This window comes from Chionomys nivalis, chromosome 26 (assembly GCF_950005125.1).
Source record: "Chionomys nivalis chromosome 26, mChiNiv1.1, whole genome shotgun sequence".
Taxonomy (NCBI): Eukaryota; Metazoa; Chordata; class Mammalia; order Rodentia; family Cricetidae; genus Chionomys; species Chionomys nivalis.
This window is the reverse complement of record NC_080111.1, coordinates 13,386,507-13,403,323: the sequence shown is the minus strand read 5'-3', so window position 1 is coordinate 13,403,323 and position 16,817 is coordinate 13,386,507. Positions and strand designations below refer to the sequence as shown.

Below are 16,817 nucleotides of genomic sequence, written 5' to 3'. Positions count from 1 at the left end.
CAGGCTACTCCCGGAGTCCATTTTCCACTGGCACGGAAGGCACAGCTTCTCATTTATCAACTGTAGAACTCCCAGAGCACGAAGCAGGTCCTACCAGAAAACACCGCCACGCTCATCCCTCCATACTCCTCCCACACAGCAGAAAGTGACAGCAGCGACATCCTCTCCCAGGACACAGGTGGCCGCCCCTCTTCTACCTCAGTGCATCCTTGCTGGGCCTTGCCTTTGGATTGTTTTAACAGCAACATGTATGCATATAAAACCACGCCTGATCCAGTCCAAAAAAAAAAAAAAATAAGCCCCCATCTTGTATTTCTGCACAAATCAAGTTGGCCTTGGTCCAAACACCCAACAAGAAGTTACAGATTCACCTTCTAACCTACACCATGCTCACACATGAGAAAATGCTTAAAAATTACATGTACATACACCATCAGGACACTGACCTTTGACCTTCAGCTCCACCTTGGCCTACAGGGGCTTACAAGCTACAGTGGCTACTCTTCTGGTTTCTGATAAACTGCTCAGAACACATGCTCTGTTTTGCAAGAATTTGCTGCAATCAAGACCGGTTCATGCAGTAGCTTGTGCTTCTAATTACCTAGCTTTTCTAAACTATCCGAGGGAAAAAAAAATCATAATGTAAATAATTCAGTACTCAACATTCAGTTTATTGTGGCCAGTGTTTCGGAAATTAGCAAATGAAAGGCATGCTTCTTCGATTTAGAATTTATTTCCTCTCACAATAACTTTGTTACTGCAATTAAAGTTTTAAAAGTTGATGCCTCAGTGAGCATGCGGTTAAAAGACAGCAGGAAGCCCCCACTGCTGAGTCAAGATATGGAGCATCAAGTCATCTCCTTGTCTTCAAGTTTGATGCCCACTCTGCCGTAAGGGCGCTGCATTCGTGGCTTCCGGATAGAGGTGCCGTTTCCTCAGTTTTGCTTCGTCGAGGCTTTCAAAGGCAGTGTAAGATGCAAAAAGAAATTTCTTTCTAGCACCAGATTTAACTCCTTTACTTGAATAGTTATGCTACCAAGAGTAACCCCAGAACGTCGGACCGCCCCACAGACCCCCCTAAATTGCCCCCCCCAAAACCACAGCCAAGGACATCTGCAAAAGCAATTCCACAAAAGTAATGTAAAAAAGCTGAAACATCAACTTAACCACGTAATGGAAGCATTGCGTTATTAGGAGGGCTGCCTGGCCCTCTCAGGACAGCCCAGGCTCCATGCTTAATCAACACCACATGTTCCCTTTATCATCCCATTTGTTCAGCAGAACTCTTCTCAACCTGAACCCTGGTCTGCACAGACAGGAGGGTAAATTTCCCCCATACCTTACCCCCAGCTAGAAAACTTCAGATCAGTAAGTCTAAAGAGAGAAAAAAGAGCAAGAATCCTCCCCACCGCAAGGACCACACTTACAATCTGCGAGGTAGCCACACCCACCGCATTGCAGAAGCTGTGAACTTGGCGCCGGGTGCAGGGGGAAGGGGGAAGGGGAAGAAGTACGGTGCGATTAGAGGGGAACCCGAGAAAGCAAACCCTCCTCCCCGCGCCCCGGTGCAGGAACCAGCCGAAGGCGCACAGCCTAGCAAGGACCCCACTCTAGCGGTCCCCGGCTTCCCCACCCCCACCCCTCTCCTCGGCCCGCAGCCCAAAGGACGCCAGGTGAGCCGCGCCCGCCCGGGTGCTCGGGTCTGCAGGCCGGGGCGCGTTCCCGCCCGGCGCAGGGAGCAGTCCCCAGGGGCGCGCGGCCCGCAGGTGCCCAGGCCCGGAGCCACCTGGCTGGCCGGCTGCCGGCCTGGGGACGCTGCCCACTCGGGGAAGGAGGCAAGTTACGTAAAAGCGGCCGGCCCCGCTGCAGAGCCGGGATGCTCCGAGCCCGGCCGCGCCCGCAGCCCGCACGAACGCAGCGGCAGCCGCAGCCTCGGGGCACACGGCCCCTCCCGTGCACGGCCCCCGGCCTGGCGCCGCAGTGTCGCCCCGAGCCCTGCACGCTCAGAACATGGCGCCCCGACCCTGAAATCCCGCTCTGATGGCCGGAGAGGGGCGCGGGGCCGGGTCGCCCCTGGGGGACAGGGCTCGGAGAGAGGTCCCCAGGCCGGAGGCCGAGAGCGGAGGGTACAGCGCACTGGGCTCCCCGAGCCCCGCGCGCCTCGGAAACGAGCCCCCCATCGGAGCCCCTCGGCCACCAAGAGCAGAAAAGTTACCTGTGGGCTGCGGGGAGGCCGGGCGCGCCGCGGCGTGGGGACCCGGCTGGCACTGGCGTCCTGCTCGGCGGTGCGCAGGAGACTCCGCGCGGGAGGAAGCCGCAGCTCTGGGCTCCCCCGCCCCCCTTTGCAGGAGACACGGAGGCTCCGCGGAGCTGCGGCGGGGCCCACGCCCAGACACCGAGCGAGGAGGGCCAACCTCGTCCCGACTTCCCTCCCGCGCGCGGGGGAGGGGGGGCCACCGCAGTTCTTCAGGACACCTAGGTTGAGCAGTCCTCTAGATCCTGCTTCTGGGAACAGCTGCCAATAGCAGTAGCCTTTGGATTTACACTTGGATTATTGCTGGGCCTCTGGGTCCCCTCCGCTCCCTTCGCAGATACTCGAGGCCAGAGCGGAGGGAGGGTTTGGGGTTTTGATTTTTTTCTTTTCTTTTCTTTTCTTTTCTTTTCTTTTCTTTTCTTTTCTTTTCTTTTTGACCTTCCGGTGAGTTCTCTATTGGCTTAGGGACTGCAGTATTTGTCTTTTTTTTTTTTTTCCACTTGAAATTGGAAGTGTCTTGCAGATTCGGTACTCAAGAAATTTAAGTTCATAGACAAGACCCGAGTTAATTAGGATGATAATAGGTTTTGTGCCTGTCAGCAGCTCCCTCCTTCCTGGCAACTATAAAGCTTAGGCTGAAATGGAGAGAGGCAGGGACGCACATCCCGACTTCCAGTGAAAGAAATTACTCCGTTCTCTGGTCATCTCACACTCTGGGCTCAAGCCACATGGGCCTATTTCTTTAAGACTTTTAAGGCCTTTCTCAAATCACCTAGTCACTGGCCTGAAACTAAAACTCATTAAGGGAAAGAAAAGAGATTCTCAAACTATTGAATTTTCTAATGGATGGAATGAACACAATGCAAAATAAATGTCTGTGTGCTCTCTCAGCAGGCCTGAGGAGGTGGGGGACTTGGCCTGGGTATCTAGAATACGGGCAATAGGAAAGCAAGGGGACATCGATTGTCTTGGCTGGAGAGGAGGGAACATGCCGGAGAGAAGGTTAGAAGATAGGTTGCGCCATCATTCCATCTGCTGTGGGGCTTAGCGGACTGTGTTTTATAGAAGATGTGCAGCTCTGGGAATTCAACATTTGAGTAGGATCGTCTGACTTAAGTCATGCTTGGGAAGAAAAAGCCTATGGCACTGCATAGACCGTAGAGTAGATGGGCTGATTGCAGGCTGCAGAGAGGAGGAGCCGCCAGCCTATGGCCCTGATCCAGAGCCAGAGGGAATAAGGAGTCCCTTATAAATAACATGTAAAAGTTCAAGTACTGACTATGGACGCCGCCCATGTTAGTGTTGAGACATGTATACATGTCATCTGTGCACGTCCGTGGCTAGGGTGCACAGTTCCATGAACGAAAGCGCAGATTGTTTGTGTATGTATGTGCGCAGCGAAGGCCCCTTTGAACAAATCGTATTATTTACAACAAACACAAGCTTAGCGTCAGCATTTGAGACACAGATGGCTTCGCGCTTTCATTCGTGTTGTTGCAGTGCCTTTGTGATTTTTCTTTTTTAAAAACAAGAATACAAACTGTTCCCTCCATGACTCATGAATCCGAATCCTGATGGACCATGGCGTGTGAACGACTACTTTCTAGGAGAAACAGGGTAGATAGACTACTATGTCTTCTACCTGAAAAGCTAGGAGTATCCAGGTAGTCATCCGAATAATCCACGAGTCCCAGGATTGGTGTTAGAGCTAGGGAGGCAGCTCATTTGTCTGTCACCCAGGGAGTCCCAGGATGGATCCCCAGCAAGGCTTGAACTGGGTGTGGCGATGATGCTGGTTGTCTCAGCACTAAAGCTGGGGTTGGAGCCGGAGGATCAGAAGCTCAAAGTCTTCCTCGGCTGCACAGCAGATTTTGGGCCGGTTCAGCCTATGTGAGACACTATCTCACCCCTCCTAACCCTCACACACAAAGAATTGGAGTAAAATCCAAGTCCTCACCTAGTGCAATAGTGGATCTGAGAAGCAATTGTTTTAAGTCCCTTTGGGCACAACCAAGACCATCAGCTGTTTCTTTTGCTTATCTAACACAGACATGGAAAAAAGAAATAAAGAAATCCAGCCAGCCCACAAGCAGGCATTGCTCCCTCAGTAATGTCCTTGTGTGTTAAGTGTTGCTTAACTGAACACTTTTCACCCTGCTTTCTTTCTATCTTGCAGGGGCCCCTGGTAGTTGTCTCTGTCTCCCCTCAGTGCCGTCCATGGGACATGGCAAGTCAGAACTTAGTTTCTGCTAAATGAGTGAGTAGATATTGAATAATGGACTATGTTTCCTCTTTACATGGAGGATTCTGTCTCCTTATGTAGAAAACAACAGGCTAATTTTGAAATTCCTTATGCTTCCTTAATTCTAGGAGTCTATAAAATCCAAAAGACACCAGGGACTGAGGAGGCAGCTGGGTGCTTGCCTTGTAAGCATGAGGACCTGAGTTTGGTCACTCAGAACCCCATAAAAGAGGCTCTTGTGGTGCCACAGCACTTTGAAAGTGGAAAAAGGTGGATCCCTTGGGTTGCTAGACAGACAGCCTAGAATAATGGTGAGTCCCAGGCCATGAAAGATCTTATCTCAAAAATCAAGGTAGATGCCAGCACCTAAGGAAAAACACCTGAAGCTGACCTCTGGCCTCCACAAGCACGGGTACATACACTCAAGTCCATGTGCACGCGTGCGTGCGTATATACACACACACACACACACAAAACATATCTCAATACTTACTGGGTAAAAGTAATATATAAAAAGTCCATCTAACTCTCCTTGGGAAATAAAATGTCAAACTCTTCTGTATAGAAAGGAGGGGTACACAATAAGATCCAAGTAAAGCGACGACAGCAATCACAACTGGATTTGCTTGAGTTCAGGTTCTCCATGCATCCCTTTCACTGCTACAAATAAAGCGACTTAGCCCACAAAGAAGTCCTTACTTTGCTAATGCAAAACTCATGATGCTTTTTTAACAAGCTACAGAAAAGTGGTTTGTGTCTATTTCTGAGATATAGAACATGACTACAAGGTAAAAGCCTTTTGCATTCCCCTTAAATTTGTGGCCATCTTACACGAACATTCAAGTTTGCATAGATGGCATTACACAGAACATTATGCAAATGCAAAAATCTACAAAATGTGGAGAAGCATTCCAACTTTCTAGCTTAGGCCTCGGGATACCCGTTCTGCTCTCCTCCTACACATTCAAGATTACTCTATGGCACTAATGTTATTTCTACGCTTCCTATAATGGCTGCACTGCACATCACATGCATCTCTGAAGGCCAGCAGCCATGCAGAATTCTATCCATGGTGTGACGTTAGTGATGCAGCTTATCTCGGGCACAATGTGAAGAGGCACAAACCCCATGAAGCTCCTCTGCATGCAAGCAGTCCTCACAGTCCTGTCCCCTGGACAAGAGTGATGGCTTCCCTTGATGACCAGGGCAGGGCAAGCCGAATGTGCAGGATGCCTTGACGGCAGGATTTGTCAGCTTCATGAACAAGATACCAGAAGAAATAATGTTTGAAATCTGACTAATGGCCCTGTCTGAAGATGTTCCGAACTTGAAGACTGAAGGAATCCTGAACTTGGATCAACCCCTGGACATGCTGTTCCATTAGGCATACACACCATTTGTTCTCATTTGCTCAGTCTAAGCTGCAGGTTCAGGAACATGCTAACAGCGTTCGTAGCCACCAGCTGAGGCCTGCTTTGTGCTCAGAGGAATGCCAGGCACCCGAATTGCATATCAAATTCTTGAAATGAGAGCACGCCTTTAGCCACAGCATGACTGAAGAATGTAAATAAGAAATACAGGGGTGAATGCATAATTCAAAAGCAACAAGCATCTCCTTCTGAAATAAGAATCATTTGGAGAGTTCCTAGGTTCTCAGAAGAGGGTTAAGATTCTAGCTCATTAAGGCTTCCAGCTGCTGTCTCTCCATCCTGGGTGTGTATCCAGCATTCTAGGGGCTGAATGGATGCACGGCACAGATGTAAGAGATGATTTAAACCACCACGAACAACGAATGCAAAACAAAGTGTACAGAGAATGTGAGCATCTGCAAAAAAGTGGGTTTTGACATGTTCGCCCGTCATTAAGGGGGATCATTCCTGTTCAGCTGAATTCCTTCTTGCTCTCCTGTTTCTCCACACTCTGACAAATGTCAGGCTGCTACACATTGGGCTTCACTGTTTTAAAGCCTACCCTTTCAAAACTTGATTTCTAGTAAGCTTTAGAACCAGGTTTCAGTACTTTTAAATCAAACCGTTTCTAACAATCCAACTGTAAGAGTTATTCTAACACTCAGTTCTTTGTAGAGTTGAAACACCCAATAATTTTATCCTTCTCATCAATAAAAGTAGGAATCCATTATGAATGTTTTCTATTTGAGAGTTTTGTATATAATATAAAAATGGAATTGTAAAATATAAATTGTATGAATTGAGAATGCCAGTTTCCAAATAAAATAAATATACACAAAAATGTTTTATTCTCAGGAATTCTCTATGCAGGGTTAAAATATCAAGAATGGAAGTGGCTAATACATAATATTACTAAATTCAGCTCCTGAACAGATGACTTCCACTTAGCTGTTCTGAGATGCTTTCTACCTACCCTCCCCCAATGACACAATAAATACCAGCAATCCTCACCATCTCTCCTAAGGTTCTCAGTGATCCTAATCGCCAATTACCTTTCCTTCCAGTGGCTTTCGAGAATCAGCTGAGCAGCGAGAGGCATTCCGAAGCTGGCTTGCTGATTTGCCAGCTATCTCCAGGTTTACATTGCCCTCTTTAGGCAAGCCTGCGATGGTGACTCAAAGAAGACAGGGTAGCCTTTGTTTTTTAAACTGATCCTTTCCCTTTCTCCCTGACCCGGTCTTGTCTAGTGTGGACCCACCCTGAAAGTGTGATTTCATCATAGTTCACGGTTTCTTAGAACCCTCTACGAATCAATGAAAATGTGCAGAATGTCTGTGTCGCTTGAAATCAATCCATGCAATAGGTCAAAGGCATTTGAGGCAGCCATAGCTATCGCCTCAGCCCTGATCAAGATGTGTACTAGGAATGTGTCTACATTGTCAAAGCTGACTTGTTTGTACGTGGTACAGATTGGAAAGGAGACTGAAGTTTCCCAAACTAGAGTGTGTGCAAACTGTTTTCTAAGCTGTCTCAGAAACAAACATATTTACATCGTTTATGTCAGAATCACCTCAAGGGCTCATTAATAATGAATATTTTCTGGTGGAGGCCAGACTAAGAAAATCAGAAGACATGGGGTAACAATTTCCCAAGTGTGATTATAACTCATTTAATCCTGATAGCCACTGATCTAGGTGACCAGTTGATGTCCATGGTCCATGGGTGACATGTTTCACAGAAACGTAAGAGAGTACAAAGTGGAAGAAGAGTTTTTCACACACACACACACACACACACACACACACACACACACACACTGACTGGAACAGCCTCATTAAGACCCAGAGGTGAGCTAGTCCCACAGCACACACCACACCAGTCAGTTCACGTTTTGCAGAAGACATATTGCTTGGATCTTGTCCTTGGACACATCAGCCTGCAACAGCAGTTCATTAGCCGTAAGTACAGCGATGAATAACAGTGAGAGATTGCTCTGTTCCCAGCTCCAGCAATGACTGCATTAGAAGGCCATTTATCGAAGATTGCAGGGATGGTGCATCCCTGACCTTAATTGCCAAGCACACAAGCCATCTTTACAATATTGCCAAGGGGTGCCACGCTGACATAAGAAATAGAGGGCTCATTTCTGGCAGTTTGGGTGAAGTCTGACATCTGATTGATTTAAGCCCAAAAGATAGATTTGCCCAAATTAATGCATTTTGGGTTAATAAAGCCAAAGAGGCATTTTTTTTACACTAACTAGTGACCAAATTAGGTAAACTGGCCAGATGTCACAACTTTCTCTCTACAGAGTGTAGCACACAGAATTTTCACGAGACATTGTTAATGTTTTTACATCAACATGCTGTTAATTTTTCTGTATGAATCTTGTAGTTTTACAACAATTTAAAGCACTATTTTGGTTTTATGGAAGGACGCATAAGCGTTAGGAAATGAGGTCCAATTTTACATCTTTATGTATGAAGACAACATGGCAGGCATCTGGCCTCAGTAATGCTTCCCTTGTTCAGATCATATTAAGAATTAGGATTCAGCTCAGTAAATGAGGATCACCATTGTGGTGTACCCAGGCTGTCTTGAGAGCATGCCATCCTGTGGCTATGCCATTCAAGGGGACCCCAGACAAGACCTGTTAATGCTCCAAAGGTCTCTGTCTACAGGGTATTTGGGTAAGATTGTACGTACAGTGCTATCCAATTCAGATATGAAATTGTTCTTCATAAATCTGTCATTCAGGAATGGGGGTTTGCCTGAATTCATGCACCATATGTGGCAATAACTCAGATTCTAAGTTCAGAAATATAGGCACACACATTGTTTGGTGACAACCCTGCAGACTTTGCCTATTCTAGATTGTGATACATTTGCCCCTGCGGGTGTGCTTTTCTGTATGAAGGTAATGGTAGCTCCCACCTCCTCTCCCCTGAGAAGGACCTCTCCTATCCTCCACCAATCTTCTCTGATCTGCTTACCCTATGTCCCTCAGAAGGCTTAGTTCTCTCTAGGTTAGGCTTTACCAAGTTAATATAGGTGGCTGGGTATGCTACGGCTTTTGAAATCAGGGCACAAGTATTCAGAACAGAAAACCAGGAAGGCTTTTTACTGAATTCTGCTGAGGTATCACAATGTTCATTTTTAAATTGTATGATTGTTAAGATCCAACAGGCAAACAGATGCATATTACATTCCCGTGAATGCCATTAAGGCTGATGGATAGAAAATTAGATAATGTTTAGGGTCTGTGGGCTTCAGGTTTTCTCGATATTATTATCCCATTTCTTACATATTCTGATAAATTAGAACAGAGTGTACTTCTTAATGGTGGCTCCACAATAGAGTCCTGTAAGGAACCTTCTACAGCAGCTGAAGCTAATTCCTGTGGCTAGAGGACGGGGTGAGTGTGGCTTATGGAAACATTAATGTGGTACACACTTGAAATATTTCACAAACGTTTCAATTAGGAGAAATGTAACACAAGATGGAATTGTGGTGACTAATCCTAGTTATCATTTCCACTGGATTTAGACTGGCCACGGAGACACACATCCTAGTTATCACTTCCACTGGATTTAGACTGGCCACGGAGACACACATCCTAGTTATCACCTCCACTGGATTTAGACTGGCCACGGAGACACGCATCCTAGTTATCACCTCCACTGGATTTAGACTGGCCACGGAGACACGCATCCTAGTTATCACTTCCACTGGATTTAGACTGGCCACGGAGACACGCATGCTGGGCATCACTTCCACTGGATTTAGACTGACCACGGAGACACGCATCCTAGTTATCACTTCCACTGGATTTAGACTGACCACGGAGACACGCATCCTAGTTATCACTTCCACTGGATTTAGACTGACCACGGAGACACACATCCTAGTTATCACTTCCACTGGATTTAGACTGACCACGGAGACACGCATCCTAGTTATCACTTCCACTGGATTAGACTGGCCACGGAGACACGCATCCTAGTTATCACTTCCACTGGATTTAGACTGGCCATGGAGACACACATCCTAGTTATCACTTCCACTGGATTTAGACTGGCCACGGAGACACGCATGCTAGGCATCCACTTCCACTGGATTTAGACTGGCCATGGAAACACACGCTCCTGCCTATGACTCTAAGACTGTTTCCAAACAGACTTAGCTGAAAAGAGAAGACCACACCAAATATGGGTGCCACCATCCCATGAGCTGGGGTCCCAGACTCAAGAGAAAGGACAGAACTTAGCCGAACATTCGTCCCTGTTTCACAGCTACACACATCGTGTGTCCGGCTGTGTCACATTCCTGCCACCATGCCCTGCCTTCCCCACCACGATGAACTGTACCTTCCATGAAAGTGAGCCTCCCTGAGCTGCTTTGTTAGTTATTTTGTCTCCCCAGTGATAAATGGAGCTGATGGTCAACTTTTTTTTTTTTTTGAACAGGGTCTCACTATGTAGACCAGGCTGACCTTGAACTCACAGAGATCCATCTTCCTCTGCCTCCCAAGTGCTGGGATTAAAGGTGTGCGCCACGTGCCTGGCTGATATAGGAAACTTTATGCATGTCAACTATACTGGGTGAAAACCTCCAAGTAAAGGGGCCAGGCATTACTCTTTCCTCAATGTTACATGTAATATTTTATAATTAATTTCTAAATGTAGACAGAGATAAGAAGCAAGAGAAAAAGAATACTAAAAAAAAATCCTAAAATATCATTACATCAAATACATGTCTGTACTCTTCCCAGGAGCCAAGATATGGTCCTAACCAAGGCTGAATGACATGAGCAGATAAAGTTTGTGTGTGTATGTGTGTGTGCACGTGTGTGGTGCATACACACATGCAAACACGCTCATATTGGCGCATGCACACGCACCTATGCACACCATAGAATCCTATGCAGCCATAAAAAAAGAATGAGATCCTGTTATGACAAAATGGATTAAACTGGAAGAGATTATGCAAGGCAGACTCAGACAAATGAGTCCTATCTACTATATGTGGAGGCTAAAAGCAAAGTCTTGCTTACAGAAGAAAAGCATAGATGGAGGTAACTAGAAGCTCTAAGGCAAAGGAGGGAAAGACTAGCTAAGAGGAATCAAAATACAGTTAGATGGGTCTGGTTCTGTTATTCTATTGTACTGTAGGCTTACTGATTTATAGTTGTGTTTCAAAATTACTAGACGAATCTAAGGTTGCCAGCGCATGGAGATGATACAGCGCTGAAGAGGATGCTAACTAATGATGGACATGTTACTGAGCTCTGCCTTATGAATATGAACACATCATCCCTGCTAGTCACACATGCTGATAAACAAAGAGTTCCTCAAAAGAGCAGCCCTGTAAAAGTAAATAACCATAGATGAAATACTAATTTATATGCTCACGAGATTATCTGGCGTACTTGGAAGAAGTCACTGGATCAAACACACACATGCCTTTCTCCCCGATGAAACAAGACAGTTTTTATATACACTGAAGTCTCTTGGTGGTGTTGCCTGCTTTCAAATTTTTGGTATTCATACTTGGGAAAACTTACACTGTTGCTGGTGACCCATTTCATAATAACGTGTCAATAAAAATGCTGCCTGTTTTATCGCAGGTGCAAAAAGCCCATAACACATGAAATATCATGACTAGAATTTCACGACACCTCAAACACCCCAAAGGAAAAGATACCATTCATGGCTTTATTCCAGGCTCCTGTGGGATGGCAGAAGAAGGATCACCTGAGATGATCTTTGGTGGCAAAAGCTAGGAAGTTGGAGCATGGACAGTGTGTCAAAGCAGATAGAAATATTTGTAAGTTGGGAGTTTGTAGGACCTTGAATAAATCTCCCCAACTCTTAGGAGCCAGCTTTAGAGGGTTTCTCAAGTAGCATTCAGGCAATACTACAAAATGGTATTCAGCCTGTTCATCTCTGCTGCTATCCTGGGACTCCAAAGTTAGCTGACCCCCAAAGCAGAAACCTGGGACCCAAACAGACTCATCATCCTTTGTTGACTTCAGGTGTTCTGTAACAGTGACGAGAGGCTCACTAACACACAGGTATTTAGCACATTTGTTGACTGACTGAATGAATGAATAAATGAAGGAAGAGAACTCAGGTTTATAAAATATGGGCTTTATGATGATAGGAATGGAAAATACATAATGGAGGAGGTGTGGTGCCCAGGATTGAGAGGAGACACGAGAAGATTCGAAAGAAATTAAATACATTGGCAACAGTCGATGAATGATTCACTGTGTCCAGAGCTATAAGGGACATATAGGAAGCATCCATTTAGCTGCGAGAGATACATATGATACACACTGGAACCTTCCTGTAGATAGAACTATGGCGAAATTGAATTTCCACATCAGACATAGTACGAGATTAATAATAATGAAATTCAAGTATAAGAATATCCTGTAATAAAGGTGGGAATGTGGTCTGTTCACCTCTCTCTCTCTCTCTTTCTCTCTCTCTCTCAAGATAACTTATCACCCACTATTCATCCTTTAGATATTAACCAGAAGGAACCTAAACCTTAAAAGTGAAGCTGAGGATTAAAGTGGACCACTCTACATTGCTTCCTTCCAGTCACCCCAATAAGTACGCCATCCTTATTCCAAAGCCAACTCGGCTGAATGCCAGCAGGATCCTTGGCTGTGCCCTGAGAGATGAGCAGGTCTGACCTAATGAATGTGTAGCCACCCTGAGCAGATGCCACCGAGCCATTCTGTAACACCAGGCACATTTGACAAGCACTTATCTCCTCAGGACGAAAGACAGTGTGACAGGATCTGAGAGGACCCTCTTTGCTCGTGTGCACAAACCGTGGAGATGGCCACGGCAGTGGAAAATATCAGACCATCTGAGGCAGAATGTCCAGGCTAATATTAGTTTTCATATCAATGGTTTCCATGGTGATACCTATAAAGATTTAGCCGTGATCAAGCAGTTCACACTTTTAGAAGAAGACGCTGAAGTAAAGGAAATCGCTACCCACCCTTTGTCCTCACAGATTGCTCATCCTACGGACTCCCACAAGACAGCTCACTTCTTTCCATTGTTCCTGGCATGCCCCCGAAAGATCCACAGCAGATCCTGTCACTTCAGGTTCGAAGGCTCTGCTCTCTTCCCGTGTGCCTCTGTGAGTTCTTCCAAACACTGCTAGGTCATTCTTGCATCTGTGTCCCGATCCCCAATCTTCTGAAAGGACACTCAGGTTTAAGGACTTCTCACCGTCTTCACACCTCCTAGGGGAGCACACACGTGGAGTGACATTCTACTATTTACAACCTCCATGTTTCAAACACAGTGGAAGATGGTAGCTTGGTCCCTTAACCCCCACTGACAGATGACTAACTCTGGAAGGCCTTGCTCATACTAGTGTTTTCTAGTATGAGCAACATAGTACATTGACGATAAAAGAGAAAGTCCTCAAGCTGGGTGCTTGAAAGGCTGAGAGCTACCAAGTAAAGTTACTGATCCTAGGCCTTGCGCGTTTGAAACTCAGGGTTGCGCTGGCTAGCTTGTCACCTTGACACGCACGAGAGTTGTTTGGAAAGAGGAACTCTCAGCTAAGAAAAAAAAAGCCTCCATTAGATCTGGCTGTAGGCAAGCCTGCAGAACACTGTTTTAAATTAGTGATTGTTGTGGGAGGGCCCAGCCCAGCCCATTGTGGGTGGAGTCACTTCTGGGCTGGTGGTTCTGGGTTCTAAAGGAGAGCAGGCTGAGCAAAACGTGAGGAGCGAGCCAATAAGCAGCACCCCTCCATGGTATCTGCGCCAGCTCCTGCCTCTGGGTTCCTGCTCTGCTTGATTTCTTGCCCTGATTCCTTTCAGTAGTGGACTGTTACCTGGAATTAAAAGATTAAACAACTTTTTTTTCTCCTCAAGTTAATCTTGGTCATGGTGTTTTATCACAGTGATAGTAACCCCAACTAAGACAAGTGTCTTCCTATAACTTTATTCTCCTCAACCCTCTTAGCCTGTCCAGTACCAAATTCTTCATATTTTACACAGAGTACCCCCAGTCTATCCATACCCTGGCCTAACCTGCACCATTCTACCCTCTGGTGTCCCACGCAGTTCCCTTCACACAAGTGAGTTCTCTGGTTATAAGGGTGATGCTCTTACCCAGGCCTAGGGCCTCCACATCCATCCTTCCTGGGGCAAGGACAGCATCTTCCAATGCTCAGTGCTTCCTTCCTTCACCACAGAACCACCTCTCCACCCCACTGTTTCAATGTCATGAAGGTCATACCTCCTCCATGGAGTAGCGTCGGTCCCTCTGCTTTTCTAAGGCCACTATTGCATGTGTACATTTGGGGGACTATTGGATGGATCACTGTCTCCCTTCCTAACCCCAAGATCCCCTTAGGAATTTGGACCACTTCTGTTCATGTCCCCAGCCTGCACACTTCCTGATGTGTGAGATGCTCAGCGGATGCTGTTGATAAAACACAGATGGGTCTCCATCCCTGGAACCAGCCCAGTACCTACAGTGACGGTTTGGTCTGCAGAGTTGCTGACCAGGGGCTCTCCACCTCTGCAGGACACACAGAGGAAAGCAATCCCGCAGACAGAAGTCAATGGGGCCCTGTAAATTTTGCTCACAAAGGTAAGGCCTGCGTCAGATGCTTAAAGACCCAAATATTTGCCCTTACAATTTGCAAGCGTGGACAGGGCACCTGCTCTAGGGACAGGACAGGACAGGACAGGACTGCCGATGGTACACTGTCTTCAGACACCCAAACCTTACCACTCTCCCTAGCTGTGTAGCTGAATCCGGGCAGTGTTGAAATACTGCTTCTTTTTTTTTTTTTTTTTTTTTCCCTGGAACTAGCTCTTGTAGACCAGGCGGTCTCGAACTCACAGAGATCCGCCTGCCTCTGCCTCCCAAGTGCTGGGATTAAAGGCGTGCGCCACCACCGCCCGGCTGAAATACTGCTTCTAAAGGGCGGAATAACAACTATTCACCTTGGCCTCTGACTTCTGTCTGGTCCACACTCCACATTCGCTCCCTGAGTACCAGTGATTCTTTATAAGTGGAAAGCCCAGGGCTGAAAACCAAGAGGCTTTGGTATGGTAGTCCTTGGTGGACCAAAGAAGCCTGACCCAGAGAAGTTTCTCTGTCTGGCTATGGACCTTGGGACATTCTGAGCAGGAAGCTCAGCCACAGGAGTCCACGGGCACATCTTGCCCTTCTCCTTGCCCCTGTGCTGACCTTAGCTGGCCTGCATGTCCTAGGATTCCTATATCTGCATTCTTGTTACCCACCTCGTTGGTCTAGACCTGCTTCAAGACCTTAGAGAGGGTTAAATAGCAACTTGTATGGCTGGTATTAGGCGGTAAATGCCACACAGTGCTGTGCCCTGCAGCTCACATCAATCAGCCTCGGCCACTTCCCTCCGTGGCAGAACAGTAGGACCCCCTTTTGTGCTTTACCTCCATGGACACGGATTGCAGGATATCGAGCAGGAAGCTCCTGTCGCAGCCTGTCAATGAGAATGTGAAGGAGGTAGGCTCTCAGCCTCCCTGAGGAATGGCCAACTGAGAACTGGGCTCTACCAGGGGAAAATGCTAAGAAGATACAGCCAGGGCTCAGGGCAGCTTGTCTGCGGTGACTGCTGACTTGGTTATTTTTATTTTGCTCCAGCGAAAGAGGCAAAATGCAGGGCAATGCATCTGCTCAGGGGCAGAGGGACTGACGGGGAGCCAGCTTGCGAAAACAGACGGCCATGTGTGCCTTCCTGACCCTTTCCTCTAGTCTTGCAGTCATTTTCTCCAGCCTTATGGCCAGGTTTTGCTTCACTCTTTCCAAAGTACTGGGTGCACCACAATAAAAACTGCCAAGAAGAATGCTTAAAGTATTTATTCATTATTTGCAATTTTTCTCAAGTCTACACATTGCAAATATAGCAAATATACAAATATACAATCCATATTGAAGATGGATTCTTTTAAATATATATATATATATATATATTTTTTTTTTTTTTTTTTTGAGAGAACCAACATGGTTTGGTACCACAAGGAAGAAATAGAAAGTCAGCCACGTTCAAAGCTCTTTGGCATCCATCAAAAGAAAAACCCGAAGCAACAACAACTAACAAAGCAAACTAACAAACATAAAAACAAGGCAAACACACCCGAGCTTTAACTAGAAGCAAACAACTAAATTCTAAGAATAGTTTAATGAGCTGCTTCTACAGGAAACTCAAAAGTTAGTTTCAGAAAGGTTTTGAGCAACAGGACCATCTCCCTTTTAAACTAACCACTGTACTCCGTTAAGTTCTTAGTAGGTGACAGGTTTAAGCACATAGTAGGTGTCAGGTGCTCTCTGAGCTCTTCCCCCTCCTTTCTATCATGTAAAAAAGCCAGACAATCCCCAATCTTCACTCCTACCTCACAAACAAGTTAACTAAGTAGTTAACTAAGTAAATGCGTTGCTTCCCTGCTGTGAGGGACTGGCCCCTCTGAAAGCCCGTGAGCAAAGAAGCCTCCCCTCCCTGAGGTTGCTTCTGCAAGCTATTTGGTCAGAGTAATAGGGAAAGTGACTAATGTCACCAGCCCTACCTTCACCAACCATGATGAAACACACTCAGAAAAACAGAAGCTGCCATCTTGAAAATGTCTAGACTTTCTCTTGCCAACATTCCCACACTACACAACACAGCAACTATTTACACAGGAATTACATTAAATCGGCATGACAAGTAGTCTGGAGATGCCTGAACATACATGGGAGGATGTGCGTGGATTGTGTGAAAATTCTGTGCCATTCTACAGATGAAGCTTTAGTTCATGCCATCGTGATAGCCATGGAATGGCCTCAGAACCGTCCTCCACGGATACCAGGAAAAACAAGTGTACTTAAAGATTGTCTTTCCTTTCCAG

General features: G+C 46.3%; 1 protein-coding gene across 2 annotated transcripts in view; it reads right to left on the bottom strand.

The window, feature by feature from the left end:
• Positions 1–2,497, bottom strand: part of Epb41l3 (erythrocyte membrane protein band 4.1 like 3) — a 138,642-nt gene extending 136,145 nt beyond the window's left edge. The window contains exon 1 of one of the 2 annotated variants that reach the window (XM_057758689.1): positions 2,216–2,497. The gene's annotated coding sequence lies outside the window, so the exon portion shown is untranslated. Of the gene's footprint in view, positions 1–1,427; positions 1,565–2,215 lie in introns of those variants that run through there. The other variant, XM_057758690.1, reaches the window with a different exon arrangement.
• Between the last annotated feature and the right edge of the window lie 14,320 nt (positions 2,498–16,817).